Genomic DNA, 19,983 nt, shown 5'->3' on the forward strand with positions numbered 1-19,983 from the left:
CAGGTCAGAAAGAGCCAAGCTACTCTATGTAGTCCATGAAAGCTTGAGAAGTAGCCATTGCTCTACTGTTTTGCCATCTGTCACTGTGCTAAGAAGGTGGGATTTTTTTTAATTATATGGTTTTCATAGGATAATTACTTCCCATTTGGGGGGGATATTGATTTTCCTTGAAAGTTATACTTATCATTGATTTGGCAGGTCAGAATTTTCTTGGTCAGAGGATACAATTTGCAAATCACATACAACTCTAGTACCTTGCATGCTGTTGCTTTTGCTGATCCATCATGAGCTCCAAAGTGTGAAGAGAGTAATCTATATAAAATAAACAAAGGAGACTACCATGAGGTCTGGAATGAATTCTTGTCCTAAAGTAAAAAAGTGTAGAGCAAACAAGAAATGAGAGCCTGTGAGTTTAGTGGATATAGTTCCTTTTTAATTAACTATATTGATAGAGAGTAAGCTTTTAAAGGTCATTTCCATCAGCAGCAATATTTGCTCTCTCTTGACAAATGAATGTTTTCTCTATTTTCCCATGCATTGGCATGCATTCAAATGTCTCAAGAGCACAGTCACCAGACAGGATCAAATCTGTAACTGTCTTTCATTTATTCCCCCTCCCTCTTTTGTTTAAATGTTTGCCCAATAATACAGATCTCTGTTTGCCCATGCAAAGAAATTTGATACAGCTATACAGAATTTAGAATGAGCTGTCTTAGTCAAAAAATAATGTGATTTATACTTTTTTTTTGTAAAAAGTAAAAAAAACAACCCATTCTTAATAAAAAAAAATGTGGCTAGAGATTCATTCAAATTGGCCTGCAAATGTTCACAGCAGATCTCTACAAAATGGCTATTATCCACTAATATGAATTTCCTCACAGATGTTGTTAAGCTTATATGAGGAGAATATTTGGATCACTGAAATTTAATTCATGAACTTCTACCCGTATGTTGACCAGCAAGTAGCTGCTATTGTTCTATGAAACATAGTGGCTAACAAATTGCAACTGTGAATGAGGGAAAAGTTTTAAAATACTTGTCTAATTACAGATGTTGGTAGTCAAGGGAGAGTTCCTCTAAAAAGCTCTTCCTGTCTATCATCTATTAGGCATTATCTCATTTTCTACTACAAAAAACCCTGTTCTACAACCAGGTTATTTTTATACCTTATTGCTTTTTTGTACACTAATAAAGTTATATCTTTTTTCATAAACTCATTCCTAAAAAAATAGGGATTAAAACATCCTAATTGGTATAAGTCTTTTCAAGCCTGTTAATTATAAATTATATTCCTGATAATACTGCTAATTAGAAGTATACATATTAAACATTACAACATTTTTGTTCTACATCAAGAAAAATATATAACTTGGACATTTTTCCTAGCTGAATAGTACAACATGTGAAATGGTTTGCATACTTTTGACTTCAAGTCGAAAATGGTATTTACACTTGGCATGACAGAAACCAGGTGGGACGAAACCCATGAAAGGAATGGACTGATGTATGGATACAAATTGTTCAAAAGAAACAGAACTACAGGAGGGGGAGTTCCACTATATGTAAGAGAACACTTCAGAAATGCACATGATCAAAAACAACCCCCCCCAACCAGTTAACAAATGTATATAGGAAGTATACCACAGTAGTAATGGGAGACTTCAACTACCCAGATATCAGCTGGGAGACAAACTCTGCAGTGAGTAGGAGATCAAACAGATTCCTAACCAACATAGCTGACAAATTTGTCATCCAAAAGGTTGAGCAGGGAACTAGAAGTAAAGCTATATTGGACCTAATACTTACTAATAGATAAGAAGTGATAGAGGGAGTTGAAGTTGCCAGAACCTTGGGGGAAAGTGACAACGTCATACTGAAATGCAATCTAATGCAAACACAAGCAATAGAAAATAATTCAACCAGTGTCTTAAAACTTCAAAAGAGCTGATTTTAACAAACTCAGAGAGAACCTAGGAAAGACTCCATGGATAGAAATCCTAAAGGGGAAAACAATTCAAGAAGCATAGGAAACTCTGAAAAATACTATCATAAAAGCCCAGTCCAGCACTATACCATTGAAAAAGAAAAACAAAGTCAAGAAGAAACCAGCATGGCTGCACAAAGATCTCTTAGACCAGGGGTTCCCAACCTTGGCAACTTTAAGACTTGTGGGCTTCAACTCCCAGAATTCCTCAGCCAGCTTTGCTGAGAGTTGAAGTCCACAAGTCTTAAAGTTGCCAAGGTTGAGAACCCCTGTCTTAGACAAACTGATAGACAAAAAGGACTAGTACAAAAAATGGAAAGAAGGACATATAACTAAGGTTGATTATCAGCAGATGGCCAAAACATGCAGGGACAAAGTCAGGAAGGCAAAGGCTCAGAATGAACAAAGACTTGCAATAGAAATCAAGGATAATAAAAAAAGTTTCTTTCAACATATTAATAACAAGAAAAAGGTCAAGGAAACTGTAGGTCCACTAAAGAGAGAAGACGGCAAGGAAGTAACAGACAGTAGGGAGAAAGCAGAGCTGTTTAACTCATTCTTTGCATCAGTTTTCGCACAAAAAGAAATTATAGCCCAACATACTAAAAAAACTACTGCAAAAGACAAACTAGAAACAAAAATTAAAATAAGCAAGAAAATGGTAAGAAAACACCTATCTGACTTTGATGAATATAAATTACCAGGATCCGACAGATTACATCCCAGAGTTCTGAAGGAACTGGCAGATATTATTTCAGAACCATTGTACCATATATTTCAAAAATCCTGGAGCACTGGGAAAATATCCGAGGATTGGATAACGGCTGGTGCAGTTCCCATTTTCAAGAAGAAAAAAAAAACCCAGACCCAGGAAACTATAGACCAATCAGTCTAACATCAATACCTGGAAAGATCCTGGAAAAGATAATCAAAAAACAGATCTGCAAACAGCTAGATGCATACAAAGTTATAACTGGTAGTCAGTACGGGTTTGTTAAAAACAGATAATGCCAAACCAATCTTATTTCATTCTTCGATAAAGTGATCAAATTAGTAGACCAGCAAAATGGTGTGGACATCATATACTTAGATTTCAGTAAGGCATTCAACAAAGTAGACCACAATATACTGCTTGGTAAGCTAGAAAAGGGTGGAATAGACAACATCACCACCAGATGAATTTGTAGCTGGCTGACAAACCATACTCAATGAGTAGTCCTCAATAGCACTACATCCACATGAAGAGAACTAAGCAGTGGGTACCACAAGGTTCTGTCTTAGGCCCAGTACTTTTCAAAATCTTCATTAATGACTTAGATGAGGGAATAGAAGAGGAACTCATCAAATTTGCAGATGACACTAAACTGGCAGGAATAGCCAACACTCCAGAAGACAAGCTCAGGATACAAAAAGATCTTGACAAACTTGAACAATGGGCCCTATCCAACAAAATGAGTTTCAATGTGGAGAAAAGCAAAGTTTTACATTTAGGCAGGAAAATCAAAGATATAAGTACAGATTAAGTGAGTCCTGGCTCAAAAACAGTAACTGTGAGAGGGACCTTGGAGTCCTAGTGGATGATCACTTGACTATGAGCCAGCAATGTGCAGCAGCAGTCAAAAGAGCTAGTACAATCCTAGGTTGTGTAAACAGGCATAGAATCAAGATCAAACGAAGTATTAGTACTGCTTTATAAAATCCTAGTGAGACCACATCTGGAATACTGCAACCAATTTTGGTTCCCATTTAAAAAAAAAATGTTGAGAATTTGGAAAAAGTTCGGAAAAGAGCAACTAAGATGATTAAAGGCCTGGAGACTAAAACATATGAAGAACGGCTGCAGGACTTGGGTTTGGCTGGAGGTTTTTAAGAAGAGATTGGACAGTCACTTGTCTGAGATGATTTAGGTTCTCCTGCTTGAGCAGGGGGCTGGACTAGAAAACTTCCAAGGTCCCTTCCAGCTCTATTTTAGTCATCTATTCATCTTTGGTTCAATTAGATGCCATATGTTAACATGAACGAATTGTGTTCAGCACATGTCTGAAGAGAAATAAGAATTGATACAGGCTTTATCTTTAAATGAAAAATGTTCCATAGAGTGGCTGACTCGGTTGACATCAAATAAATATTTGGTTGGCATCAAATAAATATCTATAGAATATAGCACACGAAATAGGGAACACCATCCTGCTCAGTCATACTTGTTTGAAGGAAATGAGTTAATATTTTCAGAAGAAAATCTTCTAGAATTTTGCATGCAGCTTTCATAACCTGAAATACTTGGTGTATTAAATCCCATGTTGCTTGGAACAGCTCTGGTGGTCGTTGCTGTCTGCAGGTGAAGCAGTGGCAGAAATGTAAATGCTCTGTAACAGCCTTCTCCCCAAGTATTTCTTCTTCATCAGTCTAATAACTGCTGTTCCCATTTCAGCACCCATCTAACGCCATGGAAAACCAGGGCCCCCGCTGACTTCCCAAACAAGAAAAAGTTATTTGGGAGAAACTGATATCCATCACTGTACAGTAATCTTTTCTCTGCTCGGAGATTGACAGAACTGCTCGCTGAAATATTTGCTGCGACGGCAGAGAATCCTAATAATAATGATAATGATAAAGTTGGAAGGGACATTGGAGGTCATCTAGTCCAACCCCCAATCATCTGGAGGCCCCTGTAATTTTACAAAGCTAAGGATTTATCCATGACAGTAAGACTCCATCTATTGTCCCAGAAAAGAGAGGCTCACTGAAACTGGTAATAAACACACCAACAGTAAAGATTGAACAAAGCATTTGCATAAAGTAAGTGTGCAAAGGGAAAATGTCCCAAAGCAAGCACACAAACATCATTTTGGCAATTTCTGTTTTACACCTAGTCCTTGAATTACAACCATTTGTTTAGTTCAAAATTACAACAGTACTGAAAATGTGATTTATGACTGGTTTCATACTTATGAATGTGGTAGCATCCATATGGTCACATGATCAAATTTTGGGTGCTTGGCAACCAGTGTATGACAGTTGCAGCATCCTGGGATCAGGCCTTTGATCATCTTAGTTGCTCTTATCTGAATTTTTTCTAAACTCTCAACATCTTTTTTGTGATATGGTGATCAGAATTGGCTGCAGTATTCCAGGTGTGGTCTCTAGGGTTTTATAAAACGGTACTAATACTTCACATGATCTTGATTCTATGCCTCTGTTTATAGAACCCAGGATTATATTAGATTTTTTGGCTGCTGCAACGCATTGCTGGCTCATAGTCAAGTGATTGTCCACTAGGACTCCAAGGTCCTTCTCACAGTTACTGTTTTTGAGCCAGGACTCACCTAATCTGTGCTTATATCTTTGATTTTTCCTGCCTAAATGTAAAACTTTGCTTTTCTCCACATTGAACTTCATTTTGTTGGATAGGGCCCATTGTTCAAATTTGTCAAGATCTTTTTGTATCCTGAGTTTGTCTTCTGGAGTGTTGGCTACTCCTGCCAGTTTAGTGTCATTTGCAAATTTGATGAGTTCCCCTTCAATTCCATTTTCTAGCTTACCAAGGAGTAGGTTGTGGTTTACTTTATCAAATGGCTTACTGAAATCTAAGTATATTACGTCCACAGCATTTTGCTGGTGTACTAGTTTAGTCACTTTATCAAAGAATGAAATAAGATTAGTTTGCAGATCTCTTTTTTGATTATCTTTTCCAGGATCTTCCCAGGTATTGATGTTAGACTGATTGGTCTGTAGTTTCCTGGGTCCATTTTTTTTTCTTTTTTTGAAGATGGGAACCACTTAACACCCACCTTGCTTAGTAATTGAAATTTTGGTCCCAATTGTTGACGGACTAAGTTGTATACAATTTCACAAAGAAATTTCAACTGAAAAACAAAGGCAGAAATTCTGAGATCACTAGTCACAACTCAGTTGAATGTCCCATTCCCTCGGGTGTCTAGGAAGCAGTGTGTTGGTGAAGTTGAATTCACTATAGCTGTTGGAGTCATTAGTGGCTCATCAATGAAACTGAAGAATAATAGCCTTCAAAGCCTTTAATTTGCACTATTGTTTTCTGACTGTGTGACAAATTTACTGTTTTTTGCCCAACAACAGGCAAGATTCAACCAGCAAACAAACAAGTAGTTCTGATGAAGGTGGGCACCTCACATTTTACATGAAACACTGCAAATGCACTGACCTGTGGAAAACATAAGTATGTATATATGATCTACAACAGCCTTACAAGTCTGCTTTTCTCAGTGCTGGCTTCATATTACAGTGGTATTTGGGTGGTATTTTCCACATCTAGAAGATCAGATAAGAATGATAGGCATGATGGTTTTCGAAGACTTCAACCACACTAAGGTCCTGCTCAGGACTTGCCCAGAAACCTAGCATTCTTACAAAGATATCTTTGTTCTCCCAAACGAGAGCAAAGGCATCGTTGAAGAGATCAGGTAGAAAATTATTTGTCTCCTATCCAGGGCAGCCTGAAACTTAACACCAATGTCAGAATAAAATTGCTGGATGTGTTTAGGAAACTATGTTAAGTCACATGAAGAATACAATTCATTATTATCAGATTTGATTTGGCATTTGAGGATAAGTGTTGGGGCAGGAAATGCCAGGAGGTATGTGAAGGTGAAAGATAACACAAGATTAATTGGTAAGGACAATGGATGTTTGAATACAAAGCAGAGACTATTTATTTTGAAGAATCGGAACACAGTAAGGTCACTGGGTTCTTATACATTATTAATGGAATATTAATGTCTGAAATAGACAGTTTTGGTCTATTTTGGATATTAATTTCTATATATTAAGTTAAAGAAGTTAAAGACTTATCAGAATTCTTTATATTTAAAGCCCTTTTTTGAGTAAAATCTACTGTATTTTCATTATGGTGAACAGGAAATTTAGTCCTGAGTATTGCTTTTAAAATATCTGCTGGAAAAAGCTGTTGGAAGCTAGATATGATCACCTTTTATAATATAGATTTTGAGGTGTCCCTAGTATATACATTAATGGACACCGAATTGATAAATATTAATTTTAAGAATGACTAGGAGTTGATCTGCTTTACTTTTAAACTGCAACTTTTTCATTTAAATTAATCAATCTGTCTGCTAAGGGAGAGGCCCCCAACCTTTTGAGCACCAGGGACCGGTTTTTCTGCGGACCAGAGGAGGCGTGGTTTCATGTACTGCCTGCATCCCATGGATGGGGCTTTGCTTGTTTTCACGGACTGGTTTCTGACATGCTGCGGCCTGGTACCAGTCCATGGACCAGGGGTTGGGGAGCCTTGTGCCAAGGCATTCACAATATTTTCTTGGACCTCTTCTAGCCATATGACTGGTTATTTCTATCATTTGCCTATTTTTTGCTCTTTTCATACCCATTTCCCAATAAAGCCATGCCCATGTTTGAATATTTTTTTTCACCAAGCCACACAAGACTTGATTGTAGCACCCAAATAAGAAAAGCTTGTTCCACCCTTCTGTGAAAAGCTTTTATGTCTTTTGGATTCTAAAATAGGTATTTTTTAAAAATGGGAATAGTTCTTCCTTTGCTCTTTCTTCCTCCATCTTAAAAGAAACTGTCAACCATATTGTTGGCTGGAGATTATAGGAGCTGAATTCCAATAGAGCTGGAAGACTTTGGGCTAATAAAGTTAACATGGATCCTTTCTCCCCTTTCACTAGTATTATCAACCAATTAAAGCTTTATTAGCAGATTAGATTTTCAATGATTCAGTTGCCTCTGTTATTGGATTTTCCTGAGAGTCACTCTATTTTTCTCTAAATAATTTATTGAGGACATACTGTAGTAGGGAGGCTGGTAAGTTTTTTTCTTTCTAATTTTCCAGGAGCGAAGGGAGGTGTCTGTCTTACATTCTGATTCATCCTCCTTTCACATTAATATCATAAATATTAATTTGAAGCTATGTGATTATTTTCTCTTTTTTCAAGAACAAAATTCAGATTATTGAAAACATGTTTTAGACTGAGACTGACTTGAAGATACTAAGTTGTGATAATTGCACATGCTCTCCAAAATCCAAATATTCCCTGTTTCAAAAGTATCTAGCCACAGCATGGCAATGAACCAGGATGGATGTAGTTTATTCAGCAAGTCATGATTAAGTAAATCATATCTAGTATAACGGGTCAACTTAACTAGTATATTTCAAGCCTCAGGAAAATCTCTCTGAAAATCACAGTTTTGTAATTTTTGGCAATATCTAAAACAAAAAAGATCTAGCTGGGATGGAAATTGTATAGTTGGGGAAGGGGAGGAAGGAAGTAAAAGCAAACAGCCCACAAATGGAGAACCTGTGGACTTAAAGATATTGCTAAACTATGTTTCCCAGAATGACTGATATTGGGTGATAATGGGAGTTGTAGTTCAGCAACATCTGGAGAGCTTTACCATACTAACACTGAATTACATCATGTGGGATTTCTGCATTGAAAATAGTTTTATATGAGGAATGCAGCCATTCAACTCAGTCTTTTACTGTACCTAAAATATGTCTTAATTAGTGCTAAATATGTAGCTATGTCTAACATTTCAGTATAGTTTTTCAAAGATGCTGGCTTGCTACCTTGATACCATAGAAGTATAATATCCTTTCTCCGGTTTAGTTTTCTCAAGACTTCAGAAGACATGATCTCCATTTAACCTTTACTTGGAGCACAATGATTTCTTACCTTCCCACAAATTTTAACAAAGATTTTTGTTTATTTATTGCAAATTTATTTCAGCAGTCTGATTCTGCCATGTAGGCTTGTTTCTGAATGGTGTGTTGATTTTGGCCCTAGACCCCAGGGTTATCGCTTGTTCTAAGCAGACAGCTGCGTATGCTTTCCAAAATCTCCATCTTCTGCCATGCATTTCAGTGGTTTATATTTGCTTGCCACTTACCCAGTTTTTCCATTTTTGAAGTTTGTAATTTCAGATAAGATTTCATTTTCCCCCAGCTTCCAATCCTGAATTGTGCAACATGACTTATTCTGTGCATATTCCACTGCATCTTACCTAGCATCATGGTTGAGCCCCAGTCCCCATTACCAGCCATTTGCACCCCAGCTCCTCTTCTTCATATCTATACCCAGCAAATTCATACCATCTAGAAAAAGAGCTTCTATTTGCCTTTTATTTTATTTTTTTGTACATCAGAAGAGAGGAAGACATCTTAGATCTATACCTTTGCTGAGATTCTGGTGTTAGCAGTGTTTGGGCATTTAGACGAAATTCCTTCCAGAAACCCCTTGAAAAAGTGGTCTATTAGGCCAGGGTTCACAACTTTAGCAACTTTTAGGGTATGTGGATTTCAACCCCCCAGAATTTCTCAGACAGCATGAGATCCACATGTCTTAAACTTGCCAAAGTTAAGAAACACTGCATTAGGCTGTGGCAGAAAAATTACTTCCTTCCCCTCAGCCTACAGTTGTTTTGCATGACCAAAATAATACTAGATAACTCTTGCCAGATATTTAGTTGAATGCCTCCTTGAATTTATAACTGTGACATTTTTCTTTATCAGCCTTCAAGCCCATACAAGCCCATACAAGATGTAAACAAAGTTGCAGGCAACAGACTGTGGTTTTGAAGCCTGATCAAGACAGGGTGCTCTTTTCTTTCTTTGGATATTGTATTATACTGTATATTATTTCTGTCAAAGGATGTATGACAACAGCTAATACCAGTTAAGGACAATACAATTAAGCTGCCCCTTTTAACCTCAAGCTTAATTCTCTTATTATGACCTAAAGGGCTTCACTAAGAAAAGCAAAATACTACCATATATGTAGCACAAAGGCAGTGTGCTCATATCCCTTGATGAGAAGTGGAGATAGAGTGCATAGATTACCCTGTGATTCTGCATATGATCTTATGTTGCAGATCATCCATTTGACATGGGGTTGGGAAAAGATGTTAACCTACAAATAACTTAAGAGTTACTAACTCTTTTTCTGGAGATTTGTTATAGGCTTCCTGATGAAATCTGTAACATTTATTGGGCACAGCAGTCATCCTAAGACCTGCTGGGTCATATGGACCAGCCTCATCTACTGAATGGTTTCCATCTGGGCAAGATGAATTAGGTACATGGGCTTGAGCAGGGGTCCTCAAACTTGGCCACTTTAAGACTTGTGGACTTCAACTCCCAGAATTCCCCAGCCAGCATGGCTGGCTGGGGAATTCTGGGAGTTGAAGTCCACAAGTCTTAAAGTGGCCAGGTTTGAGGACCACCGGGCTAGATTCCCTGTTCTCATTGTAAAATATTAGTTCTGATTGGTTACATAACATTTGAATTATGAATTACACTGAATGATCATAGAATTGTAGAATTGATTGCAAAATCATTTGCAATGTGTAGGAAGCCAATTAAAATCATCCATGAGAGGCGGTGATCAGCCTTTTAAAAACTTTTGGAGTGGTAAACCCATAACCTCTCAAGTTGTTGTACGGCTTTTTAGTATTCGTATTAAAAAAAAAATCTAAATACTATAGATGTAATTTACACCTATTATTGACCACGAGTTCAGTCATAGTTTTAATTTTGAGCTTGTCAAGAATGCAGTTGTGATGATGTGATCAAAGTCACACACCAGTTTTATATAAAATCACAAATTTGTTCGTAGTCATGACAGCCATTTTTGACTACTTTGACAATGTTCTCCTCCCCCACTTGACACTCCTACAGATTTATACAGTACTAACTGGCAGATTCCAAATTTTCTCTTCTGGTCTAGCTAGACTAGTGTTTCCTTCCCAATTGTGTTGTTCTCCACCTTCACAGAGAAGGTTCTAAAGCAGGCATGTCAAACACGTGACATCACGCGACGTATTGCGACTTTTCCCCCATTGCTGGAAATGGGGTGGGCGTAGTTTTGGCATGACGCATTTGGCCCATGGGCCGGCAGTTTGACATGCCTGTTCTAAAGTATATAAAAGTATATAAAATATATAAATAAAACAAAACCGTAACACCATTAAAAATCAGTGTAGTTTGTTTTTTCTTCTGGGAAACTGGTCTCCATACTGGGAATACTCCCCACCAGCACCATCAATTTCTTAGTTCATACTGATGGGTGGAGAACAGTAAGATATTAAAGAGAGAATGGAATGGAGCTGGATTGAGACAATTTCATCCTTCAGCAGCATTTAAATAAGGCAGCCTGGAACGCTTTCCTTTAATTTACTAATGGAGATGTTGGAGATATTTCATAATCAGTGATGTCCCAATCCAATATATAAATACTGCAGCTGTCTTAAAAAAAAAATCTGGCTGATTTCAGTTCAGCAGGTCAAAAACTGAGATGCATGGAGAGGGGAGATAGGATTTGGCTTGCTAGCAAAACTGGCTTCCCTCCCACCAGGTAATCAATACTATCCCCAGAGTGTTCTGCTTCCTGGCAAACATACCAAAGTTTTGTCACAACTGTAGAAATAATAGAACAAAGGGTAGAATAAAAATCTCTAAATTCAAAAACAAATTTGATTTTTTAAAAATCTGAATAGGAAGACTGTTTCCTCAGTTGTTTCATTGGCTTATATACAGATTTTCCATGGTTAATAATGTTTTGTTTCTCCTAAATGCAGAATAATTTGTATCCGTTGTTCTGTGGCTAGTAAGATAAGGGCATTTGTATCAATTTATAGTTATAAAATGTTACGTGAAGGCAGATGTGCTGAACTTCAGCTCCAGTGATCTCTAACAATGATGGGCAATGCTGGATGGTTTCATATATCATTTTTTAAAGTTAACTATGATTTTATTTAAAATGTAGATAGGATTGAAAACATATTGTTTCCCAGTTTGTGATTCAACTGCTTCTCTTTTAATGGATTATTTTCATTAATTTGACAGAAGCCCTCTTTCCTGATTTTATGTGACAAGCCAGAATTGGAAGTAACTACAAGTTTAACTAATGACTTATCATTTCCTGAGGTTGCAACTGTTTTTTTTCTCATAATAATAATATTTCTGCATCTAAACCTAAGAGACCATAAAACACCGGCTCCTATACTATTGAAGTTCCCATTTTGAATCCTATTAAATTACTTTGGCCTTGCTCCTTGATTCATGATTGCTTATAGAATTATAGTGATAGAGAAGAAACTCCAGTATAATGTTGCTTGTGGCTTAGACATGCTGCTGCAAAAGTGGCAATGCAAAAATGAAAAATTTTCTAAACATTAATTTAATGTTTAGAAAAAAAATAGGTAAAAGGTAAAGGAAACCCTGCAGATTTTACTCTGCTAGTGCTCATCTTTGTTTCAAGGCATTCAGCGCTGTCCGAAGACATTTCCACAGTCATGTGGCCAGCATGATGTAACAGAGCGCTGTTACCTTCCCACTGAAGTACCTATTTATCTACTTGCATGCTTTTGAACTGCTAGGTTGGTAGGAGCTAGGGTGAGGATGGGAGCTTATTCTGTCATGTGGTGCTTGGGTTTGGAACCTGGGCTGCTGGCTTTCCAGCTGACAAGCTCAGCATCTTAACCACTGAGTCACCGTGCCACCCCAGAAAAGAAAAAAGAATACAAATAAAAGGCGTAAGATCCTCTTTATTCACTTAATTATACAAATTCAGCATGTAAATTACATGTAAGGGGGCTATTCAAATTATCTGTAAAATGAACAGAAGTTGAAGGATTAACAGATTTTATCATTACTTAAACTTACATGGATAAAGATGTTTTATCACATCCTGTGGGCCTATCAGATCCCATGGCTCACGTGGAAAGTTGGGAGAGAGGATAAGAAGGAAAATTTGAAAGAAAATATGAGACATAACATTACTTTAGAAATAAAACATAAATGCAGCTCAGGCAGGCTTGTATTTCCTATCTAGTTAGTATGTGTAGTCTGATAAGAAACCTTTACCTTCATTTCATCCCTGAAAAATGGTGCTGAATCTTCTGACAGTTCTAGGTTGGCTGTCTGATGTTGCTTCACTGTTTCATGATGAAAATGCTCTTGCTGATGATCCTTGTTTTCAAAGATTATTGGCCTGACGTCTGAGATAAGGTGTCCTGGGGAGGTGGAATGCCTCTCACTGAATTTTAAATATTGCTCCATCACATTCGTATCCGTAGCTTTTGTAGTGGAGAGTTGAAATTATCAACCTTTCCAATATAAAAAATAGTGAAGCGTTGCTGACACAATGAAATATACTATAATGGGGAATGAGAATGTTCCATAATTTTGTGGGTAGTTACAAGAGTATGATAATTAGGGTATTACTTGATACTTTATAATTATTTACAGTGCTGATAATCTTAAAAGGAAGAAAACGTATGATAACATTCTCGTGACTCTTCTGGACAAAGCCCATTTGGGAGGCAGTTGTTAGGGAGGTACAAGTCCTCAAGCTCAAAGGGAACCTCAAACGTAGATATTTACTAATTGGAAAGTTACTTTAATGTCTTCAAATTATATTATATTCTATGTAATTCTCTCTTTCATGCTTTATTCTGCCCATGCATTGCAGTTTTTATTTTTTTATTATGGCTAGCAGCTTCAAAAGATGGAAGTACTGTAGCCAGCTTCTCTGGCCCTTTCATCAAATCATAGAACTACAGAGTTGGAAAGGCCACAGAGATTATCATGTCCAACCCTTTGCAATGTGCAGGAAAATTACTTGTTTGAGACGTGTTTAGCAACATCTTAAACATCTCCAGAGATGCAGAATCTACAATCTTATAAGTACATTAATTTCATTATTGTACAAATCTTGCTATTCTTCTACTCAAAACAAATTTGTGTTACTACAACTTATTATTTTTAGTCTTAGTTTCTGTGGCAATAGAAAATAACTTCCTGGCCATTTTCCATTGGGCCTTGTTTTACGTACTTGAACGCAGCCATCATGTCTCCACGCTGACTTACTTTCTCCAGACAGAATAGTTCAAGTTCCTTCAGCTTGTCCTCATGGGCCCTGTTCCAAGTGAGATCTAGATAAGTTGTTATCTCTTGACTGGCTGGTAATAGGAACATGGTTCATGGTCTTCCTACCTTAGGCAGCAGATTTGAGAACACAGGGAGAGGCCATGGAGCCTTTGCCTGCACATTTTTTCTTTATACAGTAGTTCTAAGCAGCTCAATCAAGACTCGAGACCGGCTACTGCATATGACTAGGTGCTAGAAAAGTAGGAAATCTGTCCTGGCTTGCAGCTTGCATGTACTGAAGAAGTCAGATATCTCTCCCCTCCCCCATGAAAAAGAAGATAGTTACTTTTCTAGAAACCAGCTTACATTTCATTTTTCAAACTCTAAGTTTATTCCGGGACTATTGTTTAATTGTTTTACATCCCAACAAAAGGCCCTTGCAAAGGGAAACAACCTCCGCTTTATTCTGTTTTGAGTCATGCCTTTTTGTTTTGATAGGTATCTGTGATCCAGCACTCATTTGTCTAAAAAACAAATGCAAAGCTTCAGCTTATGTGATATGTAGCCTGTTGATAGTTTCCTCATGTGTAACAGTCTGAAAGCTAATGTTTGCGCATTAGACAATAATCTGTAAGCCTCTAACAATTTACTTTTAGCGTATCCAGTTTGCATCTTTGGATTCTTGCTTACCCATTTCAAATCCCAGATGAAACAGTAGATGAAAGTGCATGCTTGCTTCTTCCCCATACTGTATAGCCAATTGTATCATAGCTATCCATCCTGCAGCAATCAATGCCTGTCATTGATCTTCCCTTTGTGAGTGATGAAGGCAAACAGGTTTTATCCTTGGACAATGTTAGAACATACTATCTCAACACTAGTATTGTACCTTAAACTTATTTTAGTATGAATAAGGATGCTTTCAACTTATCTCACTTATGGCTATGGGTGAAATGAAGGTGGGGACACAATAGACAAAGACGAACATATTTTTGCCATGTTTAGAAACAAGTGGAGACATAGCTTTGCTCTTCTCCAACCTAAACTTGTCCATTTACTTCAGTTTTTTTCTCAGCAAGAATAATTTTCCTTATCATTGATTATTTTCACTATTCCAAGCTGATTTGTTCGTATCGTTTTAAATAGGGTTTCCAAGACTAGATACTACTTGAGAAAAGCTGTAGCTAAAGAATATAATTTTCTTGTTGCTTTGCAACAGTATAAGTTTCCATTAATTCATTCTAAAATGGTATCAACCTTTTTTTTCTAGCTTTATGTCACATATTCATGTTGTGGTTAATTGGGATTTTTTTTAACGTATTGTTTCCAGGCTAGGTATCTTATATCCAACATCAGTGCATTTGATTTACCTTTTTTTTAAACTAAAAAAGTGACAGTCAGATACAATAGTCAGAAGCTATTACTTTATATCAGATTTGAATTTTTGCCAGGCAAAGAAATTCTGTATCATTTTCCGCCCATCTTCCTTCAGTTTGATGAAAAAATATTTCCTTGGAAATTATTTCAAAAGGGAATAGAATTTAGGTAAATAGGTTATTATATTCCTGTACTTATTTAGTGAAATGAAGAGATTAGCCATCAGATACAGGTTAATGTCCTTGATACTTATCTCTCTAGTAGTCAGCAGTCTTCTTACCATCTCAGATTTTAATTCAAATCTAAGAGAAGACATGGGAAGACTTCCCCTTGGCCTAGCCTTTTTAACTCCTGATTTTTTTTTAAAAAAAAGGATATGCCTGACAATGTAAAGCAACTCTCATTCCCTTTTGAAATGTAATTCCAAATCAAAATTGTAGTATATTTGCACTGAAATTAAAATCAGAGATGGTCTGTCAAAGGCATTAAATTTTGCAGGGAGTTTTGTCATGCAATTGAGTTTCTACAATTTTTGCTGGCAGCTGAATAAACTTGCTATAACATGTTATAATTTGAGGACTACCCATACAGCTTCATTGCTGTATGGGTAGTCCTCAAATTATAGTCCATTCATTCATTTGAGGTAGTCCTCAAATGGGTAAGATAATGCAGATAAACCTGAAGAAAGATGGAAATACTCTCCTCCGGGCAATAAAAAGGTCACCAACATCTTGAAACAGAGCCCAAGTTCCCTCCCATAAGGATTTTTAAAAAATATATAAAGCATCTCTAAACCCTTGAGGACTCATGCATGGTCATATGTTCTTTGCAGGATCTCATTGAAGTCTTGAAAAGTGTTGCAGAAATTATGATGTGGGTGACACTGATATAGATGCAGCCATTGTATAAAACAGCAATGATTCAAAGATCAATTCCCCAATAGTAGAATGTGCTGAAAATAGCAATAGCAATAGCACTTAGACTTATATACCCCGTCACAGTGCTTTAAGCCCTCTCTAAGTGTTTTACAGATTCAGTATATTGCCCCCAACAATCTGGGTCCTCATTTTACCGAAGGATGGAAGGCTGAGTCAACCTTGAACCTGTGAGATTTGAACTCCCAAACTGCTGGCAGTTGGAGTCAGCAGAAATAGCCTGAACTATTGCACTCTAACCACTGCGCTACCACGGCTCTTAAATACAACCTATATGGCAGGGGTAGTCAACCTTGGCTCTTTTATGACTCATGGACTTCAATTCCCAGAATTGAAGAGTCATAAAAGAGCCAAGGTTGACTACCCCTGCTATATGGAATAAAATCTAATGGGAAAAATGGGAAAATGCTGTTCTTCCCATGAAAAAATAAAGGTATCTGATCTCCTGCCTTTTCTGTTTGACAATCAATTTTCATTGCTGTACTGCTTAGGAATTTAGCTGGGTTCTTTGTATTCAGTCAAGTTTATAATGTTGGATTAGGATTCTACTTTTTTAAAATTTTCTTTTTCTGGGAACAGTTATGCCAATTAGATTGGATGGTCCAGATGAAGTTTGTTCGTTTTTGCTAAGAACTCCATGCCAGCTGAATATATATATATATATATTTCATAAAGAAGAGTGGATCAAGTTAAAATATTATAAAAAATGGGTTAGAAAGTGAAACTTAATGATTCATTCCTTCTTTCAGGAAACTATCTCTTAATAATTTATTTCTTTAGGTTATTGCAGAACAAACTCTTTTTGTCCCGAAATCAACTTTATCTTTAGTGGCCAGATGTAGGCAGAGTATGCCTGTCTGTTATTTGTTTGTTTTTATATTTATTTGTATCTCACCATTATTTTTTTTACAAATAACTCAAGGCAGCAACACACCCTTTATTCCTTTCTCCTCCTATTTTCCCCACAACAACAACCCTGTGAGGTGAGTTGTGCTGAGAGAGAATGTGACTGGCCCAAGGTCGCCCAGCTGGCATTAATGGCTAACACAGGATTTGAACTCACAGTCTCCAGTTTTCAAGCCTAGTGTCTTAACCACTAAACCAAACTGGCTCTTTTTAAATACCTATTCCTCCTTACATTGCTAAACGTCAGAGAACAAGAATAATTTTTGAGGCAATTTCTCATCCACCCATGCCTTTCCAGGTATATTTGGCGTTGATTCCCAAATTTTCATCCATAATCTACCACAGTTCTAAAAGTCCTTTTTAATCCAAGCTCCTTCTCTGCAAAATAAATGTTTGTCCCCTTGCTGTTGGAAAACATCTGGTGACAACTATATAAAGATCTGTTTTTGTGCATCAATAAAAAGTATAACAGAAAATCCTGTGTGTTGATTTTGCTCTGTTCTGGTACCTAGTATAAACTTTATCTTATTTCTCAGTTCGGTTGATTGCAGTTAGTGCTGTCAAATATTTTGCTGTTTTAAAATGAAGCTAGTTCCCCCCCCCCACTATGCAGTACTGTATTAGTTCTCCCACCCTGAATCACAAACAAGTTCTGTCTTTCTTTTGTATCCTGTCTAACTGGATACTATTTGCATGACTATAATCCAAAGATAAAATGTAAATTTACTGCACTTGGGCTTGGGATCCTTGCCCATTTACGTACAGCGCAGAAGTTGTATCAGTCTTATGTTGACACTGTTAAATGTCAGGAACTTAGTGAAAGCAGACATATTTTGAACTGAAGAGCTCCCAGGCTATCCGTGCCAGTGAGACTGTGTGAGGTATGTATTCTGTATTTTATGTTGTTGTCTTAAGCCAGCTGTTCCCAACCTGATATTCTTCAGATGCTGGCTGGGAAGTATAGGAGTTGTAGTGCAGTGCATCTGGAGAATATCACTTTCAGAATAGGGACCCCGGGCTTTATTTTTTGTCAACTTTTTAACAGGTTAATATCAGCTGATTTAGAATGAGAGTACTTTTCAGAGAGGAACATAATAACCCTTTATAAAGACTAGAAATATCCAAAGCATAAACATCATGGGATGATCTGATGACAACATAGTTGGACTTGTATGGTAAAATTGTTATCCAATAGCCTGCTTTTTCCTCCGTTTTAGATCTATTTCTGAAATTTAGTAGACAACATGAAAATGTTTCTTTGGTGATGTCTGTAAGAGAAAGCTATAGATACAAATTCAAATAGGCAGAGTGGACAGTATGTGCTTAATTCTCCTCTAAACTCAGTTTATGTCACAACAAACAAAACTTTGATGAAACAAAGATGAAGCTTACTTAATCTTCCACCAAAATGAAGAAGAAACAAATATACTTTCTCAAGTTCTGAACGATGAGTCTTTTGCTTGGCTTATTGGCTGGGTTCACTTAGTGCACTAAGTAATTGAACAGTCAGATCTATTTTGAGCACAATTGGAGAAATTTACATAATGTATTAAAGCATAAAGCTCTATTTACAAACCATAACAGCTGGGTTCATTCAACCCTTTAAAACCAAAACTAATAAACTCTTTTGTGGTTTAGTCTGATAGCTATGAAGACTGGTATCCACAGAGTATGAGGGGAATAGCAATGGCACTGCATTTGCTATGAATCAGTTCAAAGATTTTTTTCAATTTTTAAAAAAACAGCAACTATATTCCAAGTGCATATGCTATTCCAGTCATTTGTAGGATTCTTTCCTTGTAATTTCAGATGTCTGATACATAGCATCTAAAGGATAAGCTGATACGTTTTGCTAATCTGTTGTAGCAAAAATTATCAAATACTAATGAGTTTATCATGGAACAAACTTTAATGAATTATAATCCATTTCTTTTAAAAGTGATATGCTGAACCATTTACCTTCATTTTTTGAGGGTATTGCTGTGATTTGGCCATTCTGATTTTGTCACAGCTATCATAGATCATAGGATTTTATATGATTTATGAGCCAGGCCATCAGTTTACTGACCTGTCAACACTAAGACCTTTGTGTACTTGGATGTGCTGATGCTCAAACTAAGATCGTCTTTGTGCAAAATATGCTCTGTCAAAGTGTTATCTTACCTCCCTAAAACTCTATCTTCTTCTGGCAGCATGGGCTTGTCTGGAAAAAAAAACCTCAGCCAAATAAAATATTGTTCCCCAAAACCAACCTAAAACCATAATAATCAAATGGTTACAGCAGATTAGTAAACTGATCATCTCTTTAGTTCCTGTTCTGATCTCACTCACATTCATAGGAAGGAAAGACTGTGAATCTGAGTTAAGGAAGTGAATGTTCTTTTCTTGAGCAATATATTTTCCATGTCAAGATTGACAAAAGGTTGGTCCAGCCATTAGGTAACTAAGAAGCCTGCCTGAAATGGCAAAATATTGCAGGCATTGTAAAAATTACAGTGAGTTATTACCACAAGGCCTATTTTACTTTGTGCCTTCAAATGTGGTGGAAGAAGCATGTTCTGTAGAATGATTTTACTATTTCGGGCAGTAAGAATGTTGTAATATAGTTCAGAGGAAAAAAGCAGACTATCGGATAACAATTGTGTAGGTTATGGTGAGACTTCTTAAAATGTTCAAAGTTTAGAGTGTAGAAGTAGGACTTTTCATGGGAGATTACTAGGACTATGATACTCAGCTAAGACCGGTCCCCGAAAGCAGAGATATCCCCCAACACACCCATACATAAGCCAGCTGAAATTTTATACCACCAGGAAAGTACCTTTCCTTCTCCTTAGGGGAGCAAATAATTTAGGATGCTGGATAAGAAATATTCAATTTTTAGTGTGGGCCAGCTCTGC

General features: G+C 36.9%; 1 protein-coding gene across 4 annotated transcripts in view; it reads left to right on the plus strand.

The window, feature by feature from the left end:
- Positions 1-19,983, plus strand: part of PDE4D (phosphodiesterase 4D) — a 693,804-nt gene that overhangs the window by 24,635 nt on the left and 649,186 nt on the right. Inside the window, exon 2 of one of the 4 annotated variants that reach the window (XM_039320056.1) lies at positions 6,080-6,179. The exons of 2 other annotated variants lie outside the window; for them this stretch is intronic. The gene's annotated coding sequence lies outside the window, so the exon portion shown is untranslated. Of the gene's footprint in view, positions 1-6,079; positions 6,180-17,772; positions 17,968-19,983 lie in introns of those variants that run through there. One more of the 4 variants, XM_039320072.1, reaches the window with a different exon arrangement.

The sequence above is a fragment of the Crotalus tigris genome, unplaced genomic scaffold, assembly GCF_016545835.1.
Source record: "Crotalus tigris isolate CLP2741 ecotype Arizona unplaced genomic scaffold, ASM1654583v1 scf7180000017604.1628558, whole genome shotgun sequence".
NCBI lineage: Eukaryota > Metazoa > Chordata > Lepidosauria > Squamata > Viperidae > Crotalus > Crotalus tigris.